General features: G+C 52.5%; 1 protein-coding gene across 2 annotated transcripts in view; it reads left to right on the top strand.

Moving 5' to 3' along the window:
* Positions 1 to 10,916, top strand: part of ITPK1 (inositol-tetrakisphosphate 1-kinase) — a 179,998-nt gene that overhangs the window by 66,169 nt on the left and 102,913 nt on the right. The window lies entirely within an intron of this gene.

Raw genomic sequence — 10,916 nt, 5'->3', positions numbered from 1 at the left:
CCCCTCCCCTCCATGCATCTTTCTTGTCTTTCTTTCTTTCACAGAGTTTCACTCTGTCACCCAGGCTGGAGACTTCGATCCCCACCTCCCAGGCTCAAGTGATTCTCCTGCCTCAGCCACCTCAATAGCCAGGATTACAGGCATGCACCACCAGGCTCAGCTAATGTTTGTATTTTTAGTAGAGACGGGAGTTTGCTGTGTTGCCTAGGCTGGTCTTGAACTCCTTAGTTAAGCGATCCGCCCGCCTCAGGTTCCCAAAGTTCGGGGACTGCAGACGTGAGCCACCATGCCCAGCCACTCTATCTTGATCTATGTTTGATCTGGGGTCTAACTTTGATCTGGAGTCTGCTTGTTAGGTTTCATTTCAGGAAAGATATTTGAGGTCAGAGAGAGTTTGAAAGCCATGGTGGGTGTCTGGGGCAGAGTTCTGGGATACTCAGCTCCCCTGAGAAACATGACATGAGTTGGGGTGCAGGAGCCAGGGTCGGCCCTCGAAGTGTGCATCGATGCCTTCAAAAGCCAGCTGCAGTATTTGGCCACTTGTGACCCCAGGCACCTGCCATCAGCCCTTGCTCCTCTCTCTTGGCTTGGATAGGACAGTAACTGCCACTTGGCGCCTCCTGGAGAACCATTTGGAACATGTGGTACTCAAGAGCGAGTCACTTATTTTTTGCTGTGTGGCAGCAGGGCCTCCCTAGATGCGACATAGTGGGTGCTTGCAGGGAAGTAGAGTAGTGGAAGTACCTCCTCTCTCCCCACACATGGGGATTGGAGATGAGGCAGCTGATCCTGCCTGCTTGAGTCTCAGCTGTTATTTTCCAGGTAGGCAGCCCCAGTGGGAGAACCCGTGTGTCCGCCGGGCTCTCTTTAAAATGCACCCAGTGCAACCCGGTCCTTCTTGTGTAAACTTTCTCCCACTGGCCGGATGGTTTGCTTCTATTTAAGGCAGTGAGAGTATTTTCTCCGGCATGCTGCCCCCAGCCTTTATTTTGTCCCAGGAAGGCCATTCCTCGAAAGGGAAGCCGAGCAGGGGTTACACTTTCCAGCAGCAGGGATTGTCGGTGCCCACCCCCACAGCAGGCCTAGAACCTTTGCCAAATGCCCCTCTGCCTGGAGGGACTGTGTTTGTAACTTGACTTCCTCTGTCCCCTCCAGACCTGCTTGTGCTGTGTTTTATTAGGCAGTCATGAAGGTCTCCGCCCATCTCCCACCCAGGCAGCCAGCCTGGTGCCTCTGTCTCTCTATGCCACAATTTTTCTGTTTCCAGGTTCTGTTGATTTTCCCTCTGGATATTTCCTTACCCACTCCCCTCTCTGTCCTTCTGTTCTGTGACCCCAGGCAGTCTCCCAGTCCCCTTACCTCTTACTGCCAAGCTTCTGGCTGGCATCCCCACCTCTGGGCTCTCGCTCCCTCAGCCCAGCCCCCACCTGGCAGAATGATCTTTCATTAAGTATATCTCAGTCACTCCCCTGCTCTAACCTTTCCTGGCCTTTCATAGTCTTTAGGTTAAAGTCTAAGCCCTGGAGAATGGTTTACAAAGCCCTTCCCAGTTTGGTCCTGGCAGCCGGGCAACCTCACCCCTTGCCACTCCCAACTCAGACACCAGCGACTCCTGCACAGTCTCTCCCTGTCTCTGCATGTGCTGGTCCCAACCTACTCCAGCCAAATGTCACTTGCTGACAGAAGCCTTCCTGGCTTCCCCTCTGTCCCCTCCCCTTCTCCGAGCTGTTATTTACCTGCCTACCTGCTGACTAGGCTCCTCATGGGCACTCACCTTAGTTCCCTGCCTGCAGGAGGCCTTTGGCATGTGATTCTTGTGTATTGATGACTTTCCCACAGGGTCAACCTAGAAGCCACAGAAGGGGTTTTGTAGGGCTTTTAAGGGGCACATGGAATCTGTTATTCTTTAATATCGTTAATATCTGCAAAGTTGCCTTCCCAGCAGATCTTCACTTCCCAGTGTCTACACGGTACCTTTTCCTCTGGGTGGCAGTGATGATTGGCCTGAGCCTGTTATGAGATGATTCATTCCCAGCCTCCCTTGCAGTGGGGGTGCCCATGTTGTGTGCACTTCTAACCAGTGAGATGTGGCGGGAGACAGAGTTTCTTTTCTTTTTCTTTTTTTTTGAGACAGTCTTGCTTTGTCGCCCAGGCTGGAGTGCAGTGGTATGGTCTCGGCTCACTGTAACCTCCGCCTCCTGGGTTCAAGCAATTCTCATGCCTCAGCCTCCTGAGTAGCTGGGATTATAGGTGTGTGCCACCATACCCGGCTAATTTTTGTATTTTTAGCAGAGACAGGGTTTCACCATGTTGGCCAGGCTGGTCTCGAACTCCTGAGCTTAAGTGATCTTCCCACCTTGGCCTCCCAAAGTGCTGGTATTACAGGCATGAGGCACCGCGCCCAGCTGGGAAAGAGTGTTTCTTCTTTTACAAAAGGTTAGCTGTTTCCTCCTGGCCCCTTCTTCCCGCCTTCCAGATACTTTGTGGGAGTTATCAGGGGCTTTGGCAGCTGTCTTGTGACCATGAGATGACAGGCATGTGGACAAAGGTTTACCATGGCGAGCATGGCAGAATAGAAGCTTGAAAGGAGCCTGGATTCTTGCTGACGTCAAGCTGTTGAAACACCCCAGAGACCCCACTCCCTCCTAATGTTCTGTCCTTACGACTAAAGCCATTTTTAGTCAGCACTTAAAATGAGACACATCTTTGCTCATGATTCTGAGCTTGTCAGAATTGTTTTTTGTTATACAAAAACTAAATGCATCCTTGGCATAAGGACTGGCCATAAGTGAAACAAAACTTTGAAGGCCAAAGGTGCGTGCCAAAGAGAAGGATGCCAGTGCTTTGAGTGTAAGAAAGCATTGATGTAAGAAGTGTGGGTGCCCAAGAGGATGACCGTCAGGCGTCCTGTTCACGTGGGCATGTTATGCCAGAAAACAACTCACACCCTGTTAGGAGAAAACTTAAAGCCTCTTGTAAGTAGCAGATTGTCAACATGAATGAAAAATCTTCAGGAAATGTCCAGAAATAGAATTTATTGGCATGAATGTCTCAGAAGGTCCAGAGATAGGCCCGGCAGGTTTCAGCCCATGAAGGACTCAAATGTATTGTCTTCAGAAATATTTCTTCACTTTTCAGGCTCCTTGTGAGTTATTTTGGGTGATCTTGTGCCAAGTCATGTGAAACTGGTTGCCCGCAGCTCCATCCCTTGGGCTTCACAGCCCTGCAGGAAGCAGATGTCGGGCTGGCTGGGGCTGGCTGGCTCTGGCTGGCCTGGCTGCGGTCACATATGTATCGTGCTTGCCTCCTAGGACTGCCATAACAAGTCACTGCGAACTGCATGGCTTAAGAGAACAGAAATCCATTCTCAGTTCTGGAGGCTGGGAGTTGGACTCAGGGTGCCAGCAGGGCTTTGCTCCCTCTGAAGCCCTGAGGGGAGGAAGCTTCCTTGCCTCTGCCAGCTCCTGATAGTCCCAGGGCACCTTGGCTGTGGCAGGATCACCGCAGTCTCTGCCTCCATCCTCATTTGGCCATCCCTACCTGGGTGTCTGCGTCTTCACGTGGCTTTTTCCTTTTCCTATAAGGACACTAGTCATATTGAATTAGGGCCAACCTAATGGCCTCATCTTAACTTGATTATATCTGCAAAGACTCTGTTTTCAAGTACAGTCACATTCGTAGGTCCTGGAGATTAGGATTTCAGCTTATCTTGGTGGAGGACAAAGTTCAACCCGTAACACCCATCCCCAAGCCAGCCACTTTGGTCTGGATGACATGAGACTCTAGCTGGCCAGGCCTGTATCACCTGCCCACCCCAAAGTGAGTGTGTGGGTCAACCCCCTGGAATTACGTGGCTTGAATGTTGGGGAGGAAGGTTCTCCAAGGGAACTAAGTTGAGGGCAGGCCACAGATGGAAACTTGGCAAAAGCAGTGGTGGTGGTAATGGTTCACCAGCAGCCCGGCTTGGCCTGAGGCCCCAGCTTTCCAGTCCAGAGTGGTCCATTGGTCTGACTCTTCTCTCCCAGTTCAGTACCCTCTTTCCCGACTTCCATTCTTTGATCTAGGGGAGGGGGCACTTAGTTGGGTTAGAGGTGGATGGAGAGGGAAAGGAGACCCAAAGCAGGGAGGCCCTTGTGATTTCCCTACCGGCTGCCTGCTCTGGGCTGGAGCATGGGCCTCAGATAGCCTTGTTGCCGGGCTGCATGTGCGGCTTTGAGGGGTTCCACCGCACAGAGCTTCTGATGCGGGGACACAGCCTGGTTGGGTTAGCTAGTGACTGAGCTTTGATGATAATGAACCATTGTTTGTTGCCTTTTTTTTTTTTTTGAGGTGGAATCTTGCTCTGTCACCAGGCTGGAGTGCAGTGGCACGATCTCAGCTCACTGCAGCCTCTGTCTCCCAGGTTCAAGCAATTTCCCTGCCTCAGCCTCCTGAGTAGCTGAGACTACAGGTGCACACTATTTTTTTGTATTTTAGTAGAGACGGGGTTTCACCATGGCCAGGATGGTCTCAATCTCCTGACCTTGTGATACACCTGCCTCGGCCTCCCAAAGTGCTGGGATTACAGGCATGAGCCACGGCGCCCAGCTGTTTGTTGCTTCATTCACTAGTTTTTCAGCTGCTGTGGGAGAAGGCTATGGAAGTGTGCAGTCCACAAGAAATGGAAAAACACTGATCCCCTGATTCTGTCCTGTGCTTTCCAGTTGACCACTCATTTGGAGATGTTTCTGTTTGCTTGTTTGTTTGTTTTTTCCCTCTAGGCTACTGGGCCATCCCTGCCTACCCAGTCTTTTTCTGAAGGTCCTAAAGCCCAGAGCACTTAGGAAAGTCTGAGCACTAAATTGCATCCTGCCTAACCACCATATCTTGTGTGTATGTCTTATCTCCTTTATGACAGGGGCATGGTTCATAGTTGCCTTTATCTGGAGCATATCAGGCCATGTGAGACAGGAAGCTTGAGCCAGGCCGACCCTGTGCAGACCTTGCTGTGCCCACCATGGGGCCCCGGGTTAGCGCTGGTTTTCTGAGCCTCAGTTTCCTCCTCCTCAGAATAGAAAATGGGAGTAGTGCTAATGGTTGACATTTTTCTCAGCCAAGTTCCTGTGAGCGGGTTTGTGCATGCCCGGGACTTGAGCTCTGGCCACAGGAAAGTCCTGTTCGGAGCTTGTGGTCAGCTGGGCGATGAGGTCAAGATGCTCTTGAGAGTTAGGATGGAGGGGTGTGGCTTGACTACCCCAGACCACGCTGCGAGGTTTCCAGAAGAAAACTTCGGGGATGGGGTCAAAGAGGCCCCTGTGTGTGCCTGGTGAGGGCTTCGGGCCCGGCTCACGGACCAGGGGTGGACCCGTCCCACGAGGGCAGTGAGCCACTTTGGGAGGCAGTGAGCCATGAGTGTGGAAAGGAAGCCAGAGGCAGCGTGAGTCCTTGTTTAGGGGAAATGAGGGAGCCATTGAAGGTTTTTAGGTAGTTGAGGAAAGATATTCTGGCAGTTGTGGCCCAGAGTGGATGGGTTGTGTCCAGGCTAGAAACTGGATCCTGAAATTAGTTTTGAAACAGTAAACAAATTTAAAAAAAAGTCTGAATTAGAGAGTATAGCTTAATTTTAATTACTGGTCCTTGTTAATTAGTTCTCTGATTGCATGTAAGCCAAGGTCTCTAATTGGATTTTTTAAGATAGGGTCTGGCTGTGTTGCCCAGGCTGGAGTACAGTGGCTATTTCAGAGATGCAGTCATGGCATACTGTGGCCTTGAACTTCTGGGCTCGAGTGATCCTCCTCCCACCTCAGCCTCCCGAGTAGCTGGGACTACAGGCACGCCTCCACGCCCAGCCTCGAATTGGTTTTTAAGTGCTGTCAAATGTTTCAAGGAGACCCTCCACCTGCTCTGCGCTAACCTTCCCCCATCTTGGTGATTTGTTGCAGAGCCTCTGTGATGGGGCAGGGGAGGCATGGCCTCCTTCCAGCCTCCCAGTCTGCAGCAGTGCTCTTAGGGGTCACCACGGGAGTTGAATTAAAAGGCCACGCTGACCTGGCCTCTGTGGTTTCTTGGCAGGCCAAATGGACCGGCCCTCAGGCACTGTAATAGCCGAGCTGCCTATTGGCAAGGACAAGGGCCTGAGGGCTTGCCCAGAGGGGTAACTGGCCTCTGCTTATTTGTGAGAGGTGAAGCTTGGAGGTTTGGTTTGATTTTGAGGCCCTATGCCTGCAAGGGCAAGGAACCGGTGCCTGGTGACTTGGAGCTAAGGCACAGACTTCCATTTCAGGCTCAAAGGCGGCATGGCATTGGTCTGCATAGTCAGGGAGCTGGTTCTTTAAGGTAGATCTTATAGGATGGAGCCCTTAAGTGCCCCTTTCTTCCTGATCTGACAGGTCCTAGAGCCCTGGGCCAGGATCCTTGGTGCTAAGCCCTATCAGGTCGGTGGGAAAAGGGCATTTAAGACTCTTACCCTGCTGAGATCTAACCTAAAGAATCACAACCTGACCTTCAGCCCATGCCAGTCCATCACGGTGTCAGGGGTTTTTCTTGCTTCTTCCTCTTTCTCCTTTCCTAGCCTTGGTGCTTGCAGTGGCCCTTCTGGCCAGGCCGTAGACAGAAGCCACACCCTTCTTCCCTGTCTGTCATGTTGCTGTCCCCTGGGCCACTGCTCCACCTCCTCCGGGATCTGCTGCCCCACAGAGTTGGGTGATGGTTGCACCGCATTGGTCAGTGAATGCATCTGGGTCAGTCCCAGGGACTTGTATGACTGGCTCTCAGCCCTTTACCTGGGGGGCCTTGTGGCTCATCCACGGTGCTCAAGTTCCAGAGTTTCCATCTGCTGCCAGGCTGAGAGCAGCATCCTCACCAGGTTCACAGCCGAGCAGGTGGGCAACAGTGTTCGGCCTAGGCTTTGGTTTAATTTTTATGCTGGACTTTCTCAGTAATCGCCAGCACAACCTTATTCATGGTCCCTTCCTTGTGTTTGGATTTCAGCTTCCCCATCTCTGTGGAGGGTGTTGGACCAGATTACACATGGGTGACTCAGATATACCTGGGCCCGCATGCAACCTGTTTGGCCCACACAGGAATTTTACGTTCTTCCCTTTGACATTGTGGCCAGTGTTTAAGCTGGCTGCCCTTAGGCCCCACCATTCTCTGTTGTCCCACACCACCGGCCTCATGGTTTGCATTTGCTCTGTAGATGCTTCAGTTTGTGACCCTCCATTTGCTCCTAGGTCCTCTCCTCACATCCCCCTGCCACCTGAATTCCTCAGTACCCTCTGGATCTGGCTTCCCAGGGTGATGGGACAGAAAAGAGGAAGACTAGAACCTAGCCATCCACAAGCCAGGTTCCAGAATGGTTAGATTTGAGGACTCTGGGGAAGGGAAGATTTTTCATTTACTCAGAACACAAGGTAGTGGATTGGGGCAGTAAAGGTCTCAGGAACAGAGTTGAAGCCAGAATTGTCAAAGATGCATATTGGGCCTTCAGGTGGGCGGCGGGAGAGGAAGGTTGGGCCTGTGGTGTGGGAAGGGCCCCCTGCAGGATGCCAGCCCTGCCACTGATGAGGGCAAGGAGAGTGGCAGCCTGGACATGACATGCGCCTGGAACAGGCCCCGCCAGCCTTGGGGCCCAAAGATTGTGGTGTAATCCAAGCTTGTTTTAATCAAGCCACAGATAAGAACGAGCCTCCTCCCAGCCAGGCTGAGGCTGGCCATGGCCTGCTTGCATATTCCTGCCTGGTGCACTCTGTTCTGCATGTAGGTGGGGCCGGGCGGGGGGGCTGCCCTGCTGCCTTGGACCCAGGATGGCATTTCTCCTGCTTGACAGGGACGCTTGGAATTTCCTGTTGGAAATAGCCCCAAAGGAAAGAGTGCCTGGTGGGTTGAGCTGTGCGTGTGTTCAGTGCTTTCTGCAGTGACCCCAGAGAGCAGTGAGCTTTTGCAGTCTCTACTCTGCTGTCTTTGGCTTTCCCACTGGTGTTTCCTGCCCTCACAAATCCACCTGCCCCACTAGGGAGCACTCTCCTTTCTCTTCTCCCCTCTGTCTGTGCACATAAATTGGGGTAGATTTCAACCCGACCTCCATAGCTCTGTGATCTTGGGCAAGTCATTTTGCTTCTCTGAGCCCCAGCTTTGGGTTCTGTGTGTGCTGTGAAATCACCTGTGGCCAATCCTGGGTCAATATTTTTTACCAATGACAAGAAGTTTCTAAGGGTTTTCCCCAAAGTGTGGGCCTCGCTGGGTAGCTGGCGGTAGCTGAATGAGAAAGAGTTTGGACTTCAAGTCAATTTGTAGGGTTAATATTGCAACTTTTTAAAAAATTTGAGACAGTCTTACTCTGTCACCCAGGCTGGAATGCAGTGGTGCAGTCTCGCCTCACTGAAACCTCCACCTCCTGGGTTCAAGTGATTCTCCTGCCTCAGCCTCCTGAGTAGCTGGGATTATAGGTGCATACCACCACACCTGGCTAATTTTTGTATTTTTAGTAGAGACGGAGTTTCATCATGTTGATCAGATTGGTCTCGAACTTTTGACCTCAAATGATCTGCCTGCCTCGGCCTCCCAAAGTGCTGGGATTTACAGGTGTGAGCCACCACACCTGGCCAAGATTGAAACATGAATCTCCTTATCCTTGTCTGAGGCCCTTCTCCCTTTCTTTGCCCACCAGTTCCTCCCTCTGAGCGCTGCAGCCACCGCACAAACCCCAGCGCCCCGTCAGGCCCAGCAGGACATGCAGGTGGAGCCCTGGCCTGAGTTTTGGCCCTTGGCTTCAAAGTCGTGTTAGGAGCTCTATGTTGTCCCAGTTCCCAGCCCTGTCCCTTTTAGGTGTGTCTGATCAGCACCTCAAAACTAGAGCAGCCTCAAACAAATCCCTTTGGCAGGGTTTCAGTGACCCGAACATGCGCCAGGCACATGTTCCAGACACAAGGTTCCATCAAGGCCCACCAAGGGATTAGGGTCGAAGCTGCTTGGCTGGGGCGAGTGGGACTGTCTCTGTTCTTAGCCACTTTCTGTTCATGTATGGCTATCATTCACTGAGTGAACATTGATTAGAACAGCAGTGTGACAGAGCAGAGAAAACATGTTCCCATTTGCTATACCTGTGTTGGAATCTTGGATTTGTTACTGTGAGATTCAGGACATTTGAGTCATTTGTTTTCTAGAAGGCTAATTTCCTTAACTTACAAAATGACTTCATTTGTAGCTCCTGTAGTGAATGTGGTGAGAACTGGGTGATAGGAAGTCTGTGAGGACCCAGCATGGCACCTGCACATGGCGGCTGTGTGGTAGGCGGTCACTGCTTTTGTCATTTTGTAGGTGGCCCTTAGGATTAGACACTGTGGGGGACACAAGCTGGTTGAGATAGGTCCTTCCTACCAGGAATATATGGTCAACAGGGGGCTGCAGGATAGATTGGCTGTGTTTTGGGAGTTCCTAGCATCTGACCCCCTCCCAGTTTACATCTGAGCATTCACTTCCATATATATCTTGGAGGCCAGACAGGAAGGGCCAGGAACTCTCAGGAACTAGTGCTAGGTGTGGGCACAGGACTGCGTCCTGCCAGCCAGACCCGCCGCCTGGTGCTGGGATTCAGGAAGCAGAACAGAGAGCATTTGTCACCGTGGCTCAGTGGCAGAGGCAGGTGCGAGATGGGAAGCTGAGCTCTGTGTGCCCGGGTGTGGGCTGGGCAGGGGTCCTTGCCTGCCTGCCTGCCTGCCACCGGGCCCACTTTCACTGTGCTTCTCTGGGCAAACAGCCTCCCTGGCAGGGGCCTGGCTTCTGAGCGTGGCTCTCCCAGCTTTCTGTTTTCTGACCTGCATAGTGACCTTTTAGTGAGGTACCTTGCTGCCCCAGGAGGGTTCTGGTGCTCACATCCCAGAACCTACTGGTCCCTGGAACTCAGAGTAACTCATACTGAGAGGAGGGAAGGATGCCCAGGCAATGCTGTAGAGAGAGAGCAGGGTTGCCACTTCTGCCTGCAGGGAAGAGTCAAAGACGACTTCCTGGAGGAGGGGGCATTTGAAAGGTACTTTATAGGACTGAGGGCCTGGAGGGAGGAGGTTCAAATCCTGGCTTGGCAGTGGCAGCCTGGCCCTCACCTTATACCCTCTTTGAAATGTAAATGACACTAGTGCCTGTGGGATAGGGCCTTTGTGTGGAGTAAACATTTGAGGACAGTGCCTGGCTAATCTCTGATCAAAATAGGCCCCCTCCTGCCAGGGGATTAGGTTCTTGACAGTTGTTAAGACCAACCGTCTCCCCCCAAACTCTGTTTTGATGGGGAGTGGTAGAGTTATGTTGGGGGGCTTCTGCTCTGAGCTCAGTGCATAGACATCCTATCTCGTTGAATGTGCCTGACCCCTCGACATGTAGGTAGGATCCTTCCTTTTTTACAGGGGGGAAGACGGGGCCTTAGTGAGGTTAAGTAGTTCCCTGGGCCCTCCATCCAGGTGATGGGGCCAGGACCTTGCTTCTAGTTCTCCTGCCGCCCAAGCTTGGCTGTTCCTACAACCTCATACGGCCCCACCCAGAGGGAGTCAGTCCCCAGAGAAAGAGAATGGCAGTGACCCAGAGTGGGCACAGAGCTACTTCCTGCTCAGGGAGTGCCGGGTGGCCTCCCATGGGGGTGGTGGGGCATTGAACGTCCCCTTCAGGGAAGGCTGAGGAGCTTACCAGGTCCTGAGGAAGAGGAGGGACTGCATGCAGGAAGCCCTGAGGCACAAGCCAACTTAGCATTTGGGGAAACTCCAAGTATTTGGTGTGTACAGTGTCTGTGGGGTGCCTAGCACGGGTATTGGGCTAAGCGGTGTGGCAGGGGACCCTGTGTGCTCTGGCTAGGGGTCTGGACCTTATTCTGTTGGTGTTGGGGGCCCATGCAAGTGGGGATTGGCAAAGTGGACCAACACGGCCTCCCCTCCCCTCCCCTCCCCTCCCCT

This window comes from Cebus imitator, unplaced genomic scaffold (assembly GCF_001604975.1).
Source record: "Cebus imitator isolate Cc_AM_T3 unplaced genomic scaffold, Cebus_imitator-1.0 Scaffold193, whole genome shotgun sequence".
Lineage (NCBI taxonomy): Eukaryota > Metazoa > Chordata > Mammalia > Primates > Cebidae > Cebus > Cebus imitator.
The sequence above is the reverse complement of the archived record's forward strand: the minus strand, read 5'-3'. Positions and strand labels throughout refer to the sequence as shown.